This window comes from Loxodonta africana, chromosome 9, assembly GCF_030014295.1.
Source record: "Loxodonta africana isolate mLoxAfr1 chromosome 9, mLoxAfr1.hap2, whole genome shotgun sequence".
Taxonomy (NCBI): Eukaryota; Metazoa; Chordata; class Mammalia; order Proboscidea; family Elephantidae; genus Loxodonta; species Loxodonta africana.
The window spans coordinates 18297112-18312262 of record NC_087350.1 but is presented as its reverse complement, the minus strand read 5'-3'; the positions used below and the strand labels follow the sequence as shown (position 1 = coordinate 18312262).

Below are 15151 nucleotides of genomic sequence, written 5' to 3'. Positions count from 1 at the left end.
ACAGTAGGCAAGGTAAGCACAGGCTTACTTCAGCTTACTTACTAACCTACAGTGAACAATTTCACTACGGATTAGTTCACTACAGATGATCTGGTACATAAGGTAAGCACCCTGTTTACCTTGCCTATTGGATAATCCGTCCCTGGCCAACAGCGAAGATAGCAGAGCCAAGAGGAGTCTGCCCTGAGAGGGCTGAGAAAAGCCCGTCCTGAGGGAGCTGAGAGGAAGCCTATCCTGAGAGAGAGAGAGAGAAGTTCGCATGGCCGAGAGGGGCTAAGAGCTGTCCTGCACTGAAGAAGAGAGACTTTGCCCGCATGCTTCCTGATCCTGCGAATTCTGTGCAGCCATTGCAATGGATTATCGAACCCAGCAGAGAAGTAGAGAGTGCCGTGGGGAAGATGGCTGGTGTCAACATTGCTAAAAAGGTTCGAGAGAAGAGGTATGTCTGACCTCCACTTCATAGGGATCAGCCTTGGGCTGATCTTGATTCTCATGTTATCCGCCCTGAAGTGAGGTTCTGATGCTACTACTATTACTACTATGTAGCTTTTACAGGTTCCCTCACCTTGTTTTAAATTCAAATTCCTAGGCTTAGAAGAGCTGGCTTGCTCTAGGCTCAGCTGTACACTTTACCTGCTGTGAGACCTAAACTTCCAAGAGTCCGTTTTCTGTCACTTGAAATATGGGAATAAATATACCCAGAATGTGTCCCTTAGGAAAAAGGGTTTGGGGAATCCTTAGTTTGGGAAATTCCCCACCTTAGAGCCCAGATTCCACCACAGGAAGTAAAAGGTCAGTCACTTTCTTAGCTCTCCTGATAGCTAGGTACAAGGCTGTAACTCACACTTGGCCAATCAGTCATGTTCTATGGGGATATAAAATTGGAGGGAGAGGATGTTAAAGAATTATATAGGTTAGCACTTAAGAGTTTTCTTGCTTACACTGTGCATCTTAAGAAGTCAGTTGTCCTCCAACTGCTCCCTTTAAGGCAATGTCTTTTTCCCTTTGGCTACTTTTAAGATGCTTATTTTCTGCAGACTTACTATGATGTACCTAAATGTGAATTTCTTTTCATTGGGGTTCACAGGACTTCTTCAATGTGCGGGCCATTTCTCTGCATTACTGCTTCAAAACACTTCCTCTGCCCATTTTTCCTCTCCTTCTCTGGAATTCCAGTTAAAGAGATTTTAAACCATGTCACTCTCTTTTCCATGTAAAATTTTCTTTTCATCTCTCTGTGCTATTTCCTGGGTAATTTCAAGCTATCTCTCGTCCATTATTTCCCTCCCAACTTGTTCAATTGCTGTTGAACTTGGCCATGAGGGTGTTTTCTGTTCGTGAGTTTTTAATTTCAGTTCTAGAAGTTCCTCAAATCAGAGGGGTCATTTTTTAGTTTTCTTCCCCTGCAGTCTGTCTTTTACTTTAACTACAAGCACAACTCTTTTATAATCCACTCTGACACTTCCAATATCTGACACTGTTCTACTGTCTAATGGTTCCACTAGTTCTCATGCATGGCAACCTTTTGTACACTTAGTTGTTTAACAGTGTATTTCATTACCATCCTTTAAAATTATTTGTTGTGCCCCCTTTGCCATGAGGCCAGAACTGGACGGTGCCTGGGTACCATTACTGAACATTTTGATCTAAGGTTCTATAGAAGAATCCTGATCAAAAGGGAGGAAATGCAGACAAGAATTTCAAATTCCCATGGAATTCAGACTTTATAGAGCCATGGAGGCTAGATGAGCCCCTGAAACTATTGCCCTGAAATAATCTTTAAACCTTAAACCAAAAATATTCCCTGAAGTCTTCTTAAAACCAAACAACATTTTAGCTTAACTAGTAAAAAGTTTGCCCTGCGCATTCAAGATCTATCTACATGGGATCAAACTGACAACACAACTCTAAAGAGTAGACAGGAAACTCAGGGAGCAGTGAGCTTATGTTAATGATGAAGGAACAACTCAGAAAAGGAGGACGAGAATGGCTGCATAACTTGAAGAATGTAATCAGTGTCACTAAATTGTACATGTAGAAACTGCTGAATTGGTGTACGTTCTGCTATGTATATTCTCAACAACAAAATTAATTATTTGAAAAAAATTATTTGCTGCTGTTTTTCACAAAAGGTTGAATTAAATAGCCTAGTATTCTACTGTATTTTCCCAGGATCTAAATCCGAAGCTAGTCATCTAAGGAGCAGAAAGCACAAGAGACAAGAGTAGCAGCATTCAGTTATCAGGGTAAACAGCGGGGATGGTGTCCTCCACATGCTGGTTCTTAGTGCGATTCTGCACGCTTCTAAGTTATACAGTCTCGTGTTTCTTGCCAGTCAACTGAGTCTGATTCTCTAGCCTCTCCAAGAATCCTATGAGCCACTTAGTGTCCTTGTCAGTGAATTCCCTTTTTGTTTACATCTACCCAAGGTGGCTTCCTTTGTTTGTAACTAAGAGGCCTGACCAGTAAACTTTTCACATCAACCTTTCGTTGTCATCAATCTTTCGTTTTAAGAAGCATAACACTTTAAAAAAGATTTTCCAAATCAAAATGTTTACACTGAGCGCATGCTTTTACCTTACTGCCTTTCTCAAAGTCCACTGAAATGACAGAGAAGTGTGTGTGTATGTGGAGGTGGTGGGTAGAGGTGAGGGTGACAGTGGGGAGGAACACACAGCAGAACAAAGATCTTTATTAGCTCCATCTGTTTAAATTTGACTACAGCTAGATTCATGAGCCCTGGTGGCACAATGGTTAATCACTCAGCAGTATGAATCTACCCGTGGATCTGTAGGAGAAAAGATCTGGCAATCTGCTCCTATAAAGATTACAGCCTTGGAAACTCCTATGGGGCAATTCTACTGCATCCTATGGGGTCACTATGAGTCGGAATCATCTTGACGGCATACAACAATAGCAAGATTCAACATTCACCATTGTTTCCTACACTCGTTTGATGCACTTATCTTCAGAACTACTTTCAACCTTCATCTGGTAGAAAATCTGATTTATTCTTTAGCATTTGAAGCCCATAGTTGGTACTCCTTGCATTTCCAATTTTTTTTTCCAGCCCTGACATTTATAGCTTGACCAAGTATAGATTTTTTATCTGAAGCTCTTTTCTCTCAGTAGTTTATAGATGTTGTTCTATTGTCTTTTCATTTCTAGTGCTGCAGAAGTATTATACTAATCAAATTATCTTTGTATTTTTTTTGTTTTAAGTAAGTAGCCTGTTTCATCTGGAAACCTAGAGTTCTGGTATTTCACCAACATCTCTTCAGAAGAGTCATCCCCCTATTCCTATGAACTTGTTGGGTTTGCCTGGGGCTTTGTGACCCTTATTCTGTGGGAAGGCACAAGTCTTTGTCCAACTCAGAATCTTACTGCAGGGCATTTTCAACTCAAACATGGGGGCAGGGAAAGGTTTGGCACACAGATTATTACCAAAATTAAATTCCAAAGCTTACTTTGGGGTAATAAATTTTAAATTTTTACTAGTAAATGATTACTAACAAAATTTTAGCTCTATTACTTGACAAAAGAATAATTGTTCTAAGAATAAAGAAATGTTTTGTTAAATCTTGTATAACATAAAACAAATTTTCAAGTACAACATTACTGCCTTATGTAAAATTGCAGTTTAGCTTGATCTGACCACTAGGATATCATCTATAATCTCATACATTTTATATTTGTGAAATTTATGTCTCTATACATTACTTACTCTACTACATTTACATCTTTTAAGCATCAATCTGACTTTCATTACTATTTATTTGAAAAAACAGCATAAAAACTGTTACATAAAAAACTGAAAAAGATTTAATTCCATTTGTTTTTTCTACTTTCCTTATTCCTTTCTAGTTTCCATCCTGCTTCATTTCTCTTCCAACACTTACCAGATAATGTAGCCCTTCTATTTTAGGACTTCCTAGCAGAACCCCTCAAAAAAACAGAAACAAAAAAACCTCTTAAAACCAACTAAAAAACAAAACAAAAAAACACCGAGGCCAATAAGGCTGAAAATAGGGCCAATTCATTTGCGTACAATCTCTTTCAGAATTCCCCTAAATTTCTAATAAGACCCTCTCTCAAGTTATGTGAACTTTTCTTTAAGCACCAGATTAGAGATAATTCCTTCTACTCAAGAGTGTGGCTGTTTGGTTTCTTTAGTTAGCAAAACTGCAGTGGTATTAATTCTTTCTAACTTTCAAAATAAAAATAGCCTCTACATTAAATAACCGGATTAGCCTTGGAACACAAGTACAATTCAAAGAACACAAGCAGTTTTTCCAATAATTGGGGAAAAAAAACTAAATTCCTAGCAAGGAACTTTAAAAACCTGTAATTTCAACAGAGAACCCCTGAGGGAGCAGGAGATCAGTGGGATGCAGACCCCAAATTCTCATAAAAAAGACCAGACTTAATGGTCTGACTGAGACTAGAGGAATCCCGGCGGTCATGGTCCCCAAACCTTCTGTTGGCACAGGACAGGAATCATTCCCGAAGACAACTCATCAGACATGAAAGGGACTGGACAATGGGTAGGAGAGAGATGCTGATGAAGAGTGAGCTAATTATATCAGGTGGACACTTGAGACTGTGTTGGCATCTCCTGTCTGGAGGGGGGATGGGAGGATAGAGAGAGTTGGAAGCTGGCAAAATTGTCATGAAAGGAGAGACTGGAAGGGCTGACTCATTAGGGGGAGAGCAAGTGGGAGTATGGAGTAAGGTGTATATAAACTTATATGTGACAGTCTGACTTGATTTGTAAACGTTCACTTGAAGCTCAATAAAAGTTAAAAAAAAAAAAAAAAACACCTGTAATTTTGAGATCCAGCTGGAGAATGCCTGTACATCAATAGATATATTAGGCACAGTGAGATAAGTTGAAGAAAATCTACAGATTCAGAATAAGTCTATTTACATAACTTATCAAAGAAATATTTGCTAGTCATGTATAATTTTTTTTGCTTTTGTACTTACTCATCTCTCCTGATTCAGAAGATCTTCCCAAATTAAATTCTTCTAAATTTGTTACTTGAGTTCTATAAATGGTTCCTTATTAACACAAACTTTCAAATTAAAACCAAAACCAAACTTGTTGCAGCTGAGTTGGTTCCGACTCATAGCGACCCTATACGGCAGAGTATGACTGCCCCATAGGGTTTCCAAGAAGCAGCTGGTGGACTCAAACTACCAACCTTTGGTTAGCAGCCGAGCCCTTAACCATTGTGCCACCAGGGCTCTGTATTCTCAAATCACTAAATGCTAAATTAATGCAATTTTACTATCTGTCACTGTGCTCCTGGCTATATGGAAGCTAGGCGCTCTTCTAAAATTCTTCTGATATATTTTTCATGGGGAAGCTATGTATATAGAATTGTTGTTGTCATCATCGAGTCAGAGCAACCCCATGCAAAAGGGGATCAGCCCATGGTGATTCACAGGGTTTTCACTGGCTGATTTTTCGGAAGCAGGTCACCAGGCCTTTATTCCTAGTCCGTCTTAGTTGGGAAGCTCTGCAGAAACCCATTCAGCATCACAGCTAAACACACAGGCCTCCACTGACAGATAAGTGGTTGCTGCACTTGAGGGGCAGTAGCCAGGAATCGAGCCCGGGTCTCCCATATGGAAGGTGAGATGTTTACCACTGAACCACCACCGCCCTCTTACACAGAAAGACCACTCTGATTCCACATTGCTGTTTGAAAACAGGGAATAACAAATGATGAACAAGAGAGGCATTAAGCAGCCAGCCTTCAAGATGGCCCCAATGATTCCCATCTCCTAGCATTCCCACCTAGGCGGAGTCCCCTCCCACAATGAATAGGGCACCTGTGTTGTCAACAGGATTTGGCAGAAATGACACAGTGTAACTTCTGAGGCCAAATCATAAAAGACTTTGTGATTTCTGCCTTGCTCTCTCCTGGATCCCTGCGTAAAGTCAGCTGCCGTTTCGTGAGGGCACTCAAGCAGCCCATATGGCAAGGAACTAAGGAACTGAGGCCTCCTTTCGACAACCAGCACTAACCTGCCAGGCATGTTAATGACACCTCAGAAGTGGATCCTCCAGTCTGAGCCAAGTCTTTGGATGAATGCAGCCCTGGGTTGATCCAGAATCAGAACCACCCAGCTAAGCCACTCCCTGATTCCTAACCCACAGAAACTACGTGAGATAATGGTTATTGTTGCTTTAAGTCATTACAGTTTGGGGTAATTTGTTAGGCAGCAATTGACAATTAATACAGTATCATACTATCCAATGAACAAGGAAATGATCACTGGGGTTTGTTAAAAACGATAAATAAAAAATACTTCAAAAGTACAGCGATATAAATATAAGGGGGAATGTCTCTCAAAGAGCAAACAGCAATCTCACAGGAAGAATAAAATACTGTGGCAGAAAATACTTGAGAAGGCAGCACAACAAACAACCCGTTGCCGTTGAGTCTCTTCTGACCCTATATAACAGAGTAGAACTGCCCTATAGGGTTTCAAAGGCCGAAATCTTTATGGAAGCAGATTGCCACATCTTTCTCCTAAGCAGCAGCTGGTGGGTTTGTACTGCAGACCTTTCAGTTAGTAGGTGACTCCTTTAACCACTATACCACGGGTGCTTTTCAAAATCACAGTGTAAGGTTCTTTTTTTATGTACACCTTTTTATATCCTAACCATTTCTAGGACTCCCACAACTCCTCTATTTTTAAGATTATGGTCTGCATGCCCCAGGTCCCTTAAGAACTTCTGACCCTGGATTACTGAGCAATGTTTGAAAACCAGAAGATGTTCCATTAGCAATGGCTGAAAAAGTGGATGGAAACAAATTATCATACTCAATCATTTACAGTTTCAATCCTGACAGGCCAGTTCACAAATAATAAAAACTCATTTATTTGCTCAAATACAACTATTAGTCTCTACTTGTCTGGGGTAAAAGAGAAAGAAGGAAACTAAAGACTTAGAGAAGAAACTAGTCTACAAAACTAATAGTCTACACAAACCACAGCCCCATCCACCCTGAGACCAGAAGAACTAGATGGTGCCCGGCTACCACTAACGGCTATTCTGATCAGAGCCACAATAGATGAATTCTGACAGAGGGGCAAAAAAATGTGGAACAGAACTCAAATTCTTAAGAAGTCCAGACTTACTAGACTGGTTGAAACTAGAGGTCTCCCTGAGACTATCACCCTGAAATACCCCATGAACTCAAAACCAAAACTATCCTCTGAGGCTACCTTTTAGCTAAGTAACAGATTGGCTCATAAAGAATATTACCAGTGAGTACTGCACACCTTTAAACTATTTTCAAATACTCTTTATGAAGAAATGTCATAATGTTTCCAGCATTTAAATATTCTTGTAACTATTCTCACATTAGTCAAAGAGTCTTTCCTGTGCCAAAACCTTAATTGATTTTGTAAAAAATCACTCTCTCCAGATTAATATAGAATATTCATGGATCAATGTAAGTTGGAAATAAGCTTACATAACCAACTACTGAATGAAATAGGTGAATAGGGCAAAGAATATATATAAAATAAATAATTTTATAGGACAAAATAATAAAATAACTTTCACAGCTCCTACATAAGTACTGATAAAAACAAAAATCTTAAATCACTTAAAAAATAATAATCAGCTGGGCTTCCATTTCAATAGTTTCAACTTTTTAATTTACTTTTATTTATGTATATGGTAGGTCAGTATAATGACCCTCCATTTAAACAAAAGGATATTGAGGTATAATGAATGGATGTCTGGAGAAGCAAAGAGATGCTTACAGAGGCCAGACAGCTAATATAAATGAGTGGCCCTGTATAAGTACACATGCATATACTGTGTGAGTGGTAGGGGCATTTTTTTAAAAAGACAAAAAATCTTGATTTCTATATGAAAGCTACAGGCTTTTAAATATTGCCCCAAATTTTTGAAAACACTCTGTGAGCTATACGCAGCCGATAAGCTACTATTTTATAGCCTTTACATGGAAAAGGGTTACCTTTCAGGCCTTATTTATAGGCAAGAAACCACTCTGCTTAAAACGAAGACTGAAATACGGATAGAATCCAAAATTCCAGAAATCTCAAAAGATCTGCAATTAAAGATTTTAAATTGTCAGAGGGCTATTTCTCTTTACTCTTTCCCAAAGTCAGTACTGCCTAACAAGTATCATAAACAAACAAACAAAACCCTTTGCCATCAAGTCAATTCCAACTCACAGTGACCATACAGGACAGAGTACAAATGCCCCCATATGACTTCCAAGGAGTGGCTGGTGGATTTGAACTGCTGGCCTTTTGGTTAGCAGCCAAGCTCTTGACCTCTGCACCACCAGGGCTTTCCAGCAAGTATCATAGGCAGTTGAGATATCAGTCAGGCTCTCTGGGGGACCAGCAGCTCTCATTAGGGTGAAAAGGGAGGTACAATGGTAATAAATACTCCTGTCTCCATAGGCCTTCTCTATGACAGGGCCTGCATCAGACTCTGGGCCTCTCCTCTCCCTGCTTCTACAGTTCCAGCATGTCTCACGCTACCTGGTGTCTGGTTGCTATTTACAGTTGCCTGGTTGCTGTTTGCCCTGCCTACCTTTCACATACACCCGACGAGGAGTGTTTGCCCAGGGACTGGTGTTTACAAAGACTTTGGCCATCCCACATGGTTCTGTCCTCTGGCCTTGGCTGCTGCCTGGAATTGTTGTTTGTTGAATTGGATTCACCCATTGCTGCCAGATCCTCTCCCCTCTGCTCCCCTTAACTTCTCCTCTGATCCCTTCAACCTACAGCCACCTTAACCCAGCACTGATAACTTTGAGTTCAAAGTAATTAAGGCATTTAAAAAGTAGACCACAGATCCAAAAGATCATCATTAAACAGCAAATTAAGTCCCTGAGCGCTTATCGTAACTGTTGATGCAAATTCAAATTCACTGCAATTGTACATTCTACTCACAGATTGAGGGAGCCCTGATAGTACACCAAAAAAAAAAGGTCAGCAGTTCGAATCCACCAGCCGCTCCTTGGAAACTCCATGGGGCAGTCTACTGTGCCTATAGGTTCACTGTAAGTCGGAATCAACTTGTCGGCAAGGAGTACAGTACTCACAGATTGTAAAACCAAACCCATTGCCAGTGAGTTAATTCCGACTCATAGCAACCAGTGCAGTGGTTAAGTATGTGGCTGCTAACCGAAAGGACAGCAGTTTGAACCCACCAACCACTCCTCAGGAGAAGATGTGGCAGTTTGCTTCCATAAAGATTACAGCCTTGGAAACCCTGTGGGACAGTTCCACTCTGTCCTGTAGGGTTGCTATGGCTCGAAATCGACTAGATGACAATGGGTAAACTCACAGATCGTTGAATATATTCCTAGAATTTTTTTAGTATAATTTTCAATATAAATGTTTATAGGGTAAGCCATTCTAAAAACCACTTAAAAATTTAAAAAATACGTAGAGCGATAAATCATTTTCAACAGGGAACTACATGTTACCACAATTAGTAAATGTTAGAAGACAGCAAATTTCCAAGCTTTGTACCAACACTTTGCTTGTGTCATTTGTTTTACACTCAGAACACTTTAACCACAGAAAAATGTTAGAAACAATGGTTAACTTCCCAGGCTAGCCCTCAAAAGCATTTAACCTATGGAAGAGCTAGATACTGTGTATCTGGAGGAAAACAGAAATGCTGGGGGCGATAAGAAGTAACCAAAATTGATTATCAATAAGACAGAATGATAGCTTTGTTATTTTCTTATTTAAAAAGCAGATTTAAAGTATAGGAAAGCAGATAAATAAATAGAATCAGGAAAAAGGGACAGAGAACATTTAGTGAACGTTTCATTTACGCCAAACACTCAACCTAAATGACCTTAAGAGCCTGCTAGGTCTGAACCTAACCACCAAACTTCATCTTCCCAATATATTTTTGGCCATTAGAAAATTACTAGTGTTCATATATAATGCTGTATTAATATGCTACCTCCATTATAGAATACACAGAACAAGATTAAAAAGACGAAGTGACCATTATCTCTAAAATTAGTTCTTTTATATTGTTAAAAAAAAAAAGTTAACTAAAACATCAATAATTTTAACAGTTAATGTGATATGCTTCATTTTTTTTTTTTTTTAATTTTAAGAACCTGGTTCTAAATTCAGTTACTTCAATTCTTGATTTTAATGGTTGCCGTAACAGGAAAAAGATACTTCACCATGATAGTAAGTCCAAATGCAGGAAGTGTATCACTGGCTTGGTTTACCAAATCATTATACTCATGTTGTAATGCCATTCAGCAGTGATGTCCACTTGCTAGTAAATTTCCAACTTCCCAAATGCTAACCAGACATTCTTAAAAACTAATGGGACGGTACTGCACATTTTAAAATAAGTTATAAAATTCTGCAGATTCTGTGCTTTGTGGATATTAAAACAACGGATTACTTTGAAAATTAGTAATTAAATAGAAATAGCCATTCATTCTGCCTTTTCACTGGCAAACTATTTCAGGGTAACCAAATAACCCCAGCTGAACGAGGAAAAACTCCCATAAAAGAAAGTTGGTGAAGAATGATAGAAATAATTAGAACACCATTATACAGAAATCCTAACAGAAGTATTAATTCAGGCAAGTATTACTGGTTGTTGTTTAAAACCCTAGATGAATGATTGGGTGGAGAATAGAACCTATAAACAGTGCCAAAATAACACCATACAGGATACTTTACATTGTAAGGAGAGAGCTATACACTGAAGAGGTTCAATGGCTAGCACCTAATCTGGTGGTCATTCTTAGCATCATTAACGGTGATTTAGGTATTATATGTTTTCTGATACGGTGCAACACATACTATTAATGCATTCTAGCCCCAAACGTTTAATGGGAATGCATATAGCTTATAGATGTAGCATCCAGTTCACAGGAAATACAGAGATAAAAGATACTACAAAAGAAGAATTCAGACAAATTTAAAAGGTGGGACATCCTATAAGACAACAGTAAATGAGTGTTATCAAAAAGGAACTGTGGAAAAAAAAGTAAAGGGGGAAGGGGGCTGTGTTAATTGAGAAAAATTAAGGGCCACAACAACCGCATGCAATTGTACCCTGGATTAGACACTAGTTTAGACATTTTGAATCAACTGGGGAAATACGAATGTATCTAAATATAAAGATTATAAAACATGTACTAAAATGGAAAGACTGAAAAAAGCAGGTGACTAAACTATATTGATCAGTATAAAACATACGGTATATGTATGTACACATGACTATACACACACTCACATATATAAGGCCCCTGGGTGGCCTAAGCTATTTAGGCTCTACCAACCTAAAGGCGGAACCCTGGTGGCAGAGTGGTTAAGAGCTACACTTGCTAACCAAAAGGTCAGCAGTTTGAATCCACCAGGCGCTCCCTGGAATCCGTATAGAGCAGTGCTACTCTGTCTTACGGAGTGGCTATGAGTCGGAATCAACTCAACAGCAACGGGTTTGGTTTGGTTTTTTTAAACCTAAGGGTCAGTGGCTTGAACACACCCATCAGCGCCATAAAGGAAGAGCCTGGCAATTTGCTTCTGTAAAGATTAACCCCCAAAAACCAAACTCACTGCCGTCGAGTCGATGCTGACTCATAGCGATCCTACAGGACAGAGTAGAACTGCCCCATAGTGTTTCTAGGGAGTGCCTGGTGGATTCAAACTGCTGATCTCTTGGTTAGCAGCTATAGCACTTAACCACTATGCTACCAGGGTAACCACTACGCTACCAGGGTTTCCTCTGTAAAGATTAGAGCCAGGAAAACCTTATGGAGCAGTTCTACTCTGTAACACATGAGGTTACCATGATTCAGAATCAACCCGATGGCAATGTGTTTGGTGTATCTGTATGTACATATAACGTGTACATGTCTTGCTTCTGTATATATAAAAAAGTTTTTTTTTAAAGGAAATATTAAATTTCTCATGGGTACAGATATGGGTTTTGCATATGACATCATTTTTACAACAAAATGACAAAACTAAGATTCAAACTTCTCTCTTTAAAATGCTCTATCATGAATTTGTTTCGCAAATCACTTACTTTTCCACTTAAAATCTTACCTTTACTTTGAAATAACAATTTAAGTACTACCACCCTAAAATCTTCTAGGTGTCATACTACTGACAGCCACTGATTTACCAGAAAACAGGTCGGTAAACTTACCTTCTCATAAAATGACTCAGTATATTTGAGTTTTTGTAAAAGAAAAACTCAGTTATCTTTCATGTTCTTCAATTCTTACTGCAGTACAAAAAATGTCATAGTCTCACCATACTTCGTTCCCAAATACGCTACCATTTCAGACAGCTGAATTGGTAAATCCATTTGCCATGCCACATAACGTGCAATACTTTGAAATACAGTAACGACAACTGAAAAATCATTTATGATGATGCATGACCATCTGACAAAAGGATTAAGTGAGGCAGGTCAATCATTTATAAAGTCTAACCTCTCCTGTTTTTAAGATAAAAAATAAATAGAAGTAATAATTTTTATTCCCAGGCCCCAAAGGATTATCTCACACCCCCCTCCCTGCTCCACGCTAGGTCCTTATGTATATTCAAAGATGAACAGAACACGAATTCTGTCAAAACTCCATAGTTTAAAAGGACAGAGAAAGATAAACATTTGGAACACCAATCCACTTGGAACACTTTCTTCCTGATGATTCTTCCTCTGGATTTCTGTGTTGTTTTAACATTACCATACCATCCTCCAAGTCAGTCACTAAAAAGTCTATCTCAAAAATTCCTCAACAATGCCAGAAAAGGAGTCAGAGCTGCAGATCAATTTATAGGGAATTCTCAGCCATCTCTACATATCTAACAGGATTTAATAGACTTCAACCAGATGAAAGTTTCATTTACTTAGGAGAAGTAAACATTTGTTTGAATTTTTCTGAGGTATCCATATTCTATCTTGACGCTCCTTTTCTACTATGAATAAATCCTTTTTTCTTAGAAGTTTTTCTCCTGCTTCCCCATCTAGCATCATTACGGCTCCAAGCTCCTACTCTAGCCAGCCAGTCATGGCTACAAAGACTTCTGTTATAGCCAAGAACTGTAATCTTCCTGCCAAGTTGGTTTTTAAGTGATCAGAAGACTGAATTCAGGTGAACGTTCAAATTAGCTACCTGGCACTTTCCTAACCAATCTAATCAGTGCCAACCTGTGGGTGTAAAACCTGGAAAGTGGGGGGAAAGTTCTAAACATGAAAGCAAAAAGAAATTAATGGATTTAACTAGAGAAAAACTTCTGTAGACCAAACCACAACCATAAATAAAGTAAAAGACCAACACCAAACCAGGAACAAATATGCCAACATTTTTTAAAAGATATACCAAGAGGTTATTGTTTTTTCACTAGCAGTTACTTTTTTTTTTTTTTTTTAAGAAAGATTCATCTGTAAAATTTTCAAGTATTTTGTTTTTTTTGCTTCTGAGCAGATCCTGAATTCCCACCATGCCCACTGCCACTTTCTAAGGTGTTGTTCACACTTGAGTCATGATGTCTGGCACCTCAAGACCCTACCATCTTGGTCACAGCTCATCACACCACAAATGACTGACCCAAAAGCAGCCCAGGCAGAGCTGATCTGCTTTGAGAGTTCTGCTCAGGAGCAGTTTCTCCTAGATGGAACTGTTCCAGCCACGCAGATTTTCTCTTGGGCAGTGGAAAGGCAAGATACACAGGAAAGGACTGCAACTGTGTCACGCCAAGAGCCATTTCTCCAGCTGTAATGAGGGTTCCCTTAAAAAACTTTATGGATCCCAGGAATTTTAGCTGTGTCCCTTTTTCTGTAAAGCTGTCAGGACTTCCTTTAATCTACGGGGTTCCTCTCCCCAGTGACTGGCGAAGTAATGGGACTGGATGCCCAGCTACAGTGGCCACCTCCCCACACCCTCTCCTTCTTTATTGAGACCCTGAAGAGGCCCCCTGAGTTTTTGTTTTGTTTTGTTTTCTTAGTGGAACACCAGAAGCAATGAAAGCAAACAACAATCAAAATCTGGATAAACGTAAGATATCAAATTTTATTTTGGATCTAAAATATGGAAACCCTGGTGGTGTAGTGGTTAAATGCTACAGCTGCTAACCAAAGGGTTGACAGTTTGAATCCGCCAGGCGCTCCTTGGAAACTCTATGGGGCAGTTCTACTCTGTCCTATAGGGTCGCTATGGGTCGGAATTGACTCGACGGCACTGGGTTTGGTTTGGTTTATCTAAAATCTGTTTCATACTTTCAGGGATGGTAATAATAAAACTTCAAGTTATCACTGAACCATTTCTCTCATCTACTTCTGTGAGCACAAACAGGAAAACAAAACAAACAAAAAAGACTTTAATAACTGTTGTTAATGATATACCTTAGTGGAAAAAAAAAAAGATTAAATTTTGAGGTGCAATTTCACCAACTTTTGGTGTAATCTATGTACATCCCAGATTATCAAACTATATACCAGAAAATAACTTTAAAAGAGGAGAGGGCATGATAGAAGCATATAGTAAGCTGGAGTAAGAATTTATTTAAAAACTTTAAAAACAATCCTCTTTTTATCTAAGCGAATAGCTATTGTGCATATGGTGGGGTGGGGATGGGAGAAACACCCACTAGCTATTCTTCTCCACTAAATAGAGTAGCAAAAACCTTGATATCATAGTGGTTAAGTGCTATGGCTGCTAACCAAAAGGTCAGCAGTTCAAATCCACCAGGCGCTCCTTGGAAACTCTATGGGTGCAGTTCTACTCTGTCTTGTAGGGTTGCTATGAGTCAGAATCGGGTTTGGGATTTTTTTTTTGGTAAATAGAGTAGCTAGCTTCCTCACCACCAAAAAGACTGGGATCCCACCCTGGAGGAGCTCTTTGCTATATGAGCTCATTCAGGAAAAACTGATGAATCCACCAGATGCTGGATAAAATTATACCTTTAAAAAGCCAAAGATCTTCCATTATATTTGCAAATAAATGAAAGTCACAACGCTCATGTAAATACTGGCTAAGCCAAAGCATACTTTCAATGATCCTAATAGAGGATGTGACGGCATAATCATACATAGCATGTGGCCCATTTTCCTACAACACTGACAGATGTCCTCCTGCGAGGCGTT

General features: G+C 39.1%; 1 protein-coding gene across 6 annotated transcripts in view; it reads right to left on the bottom strand.

Annotated features, from left to right (window-relative positions):
• CDC14B (cell division cycle 14B) overlaps positions 1 to 15151 on the bottom strand; it is a 121417-nt gene that overhangs the window by 54574 nt on the left and 51692 nt on the right. The gene's annotated exons all lie outside the window — the stretch shown is intronic.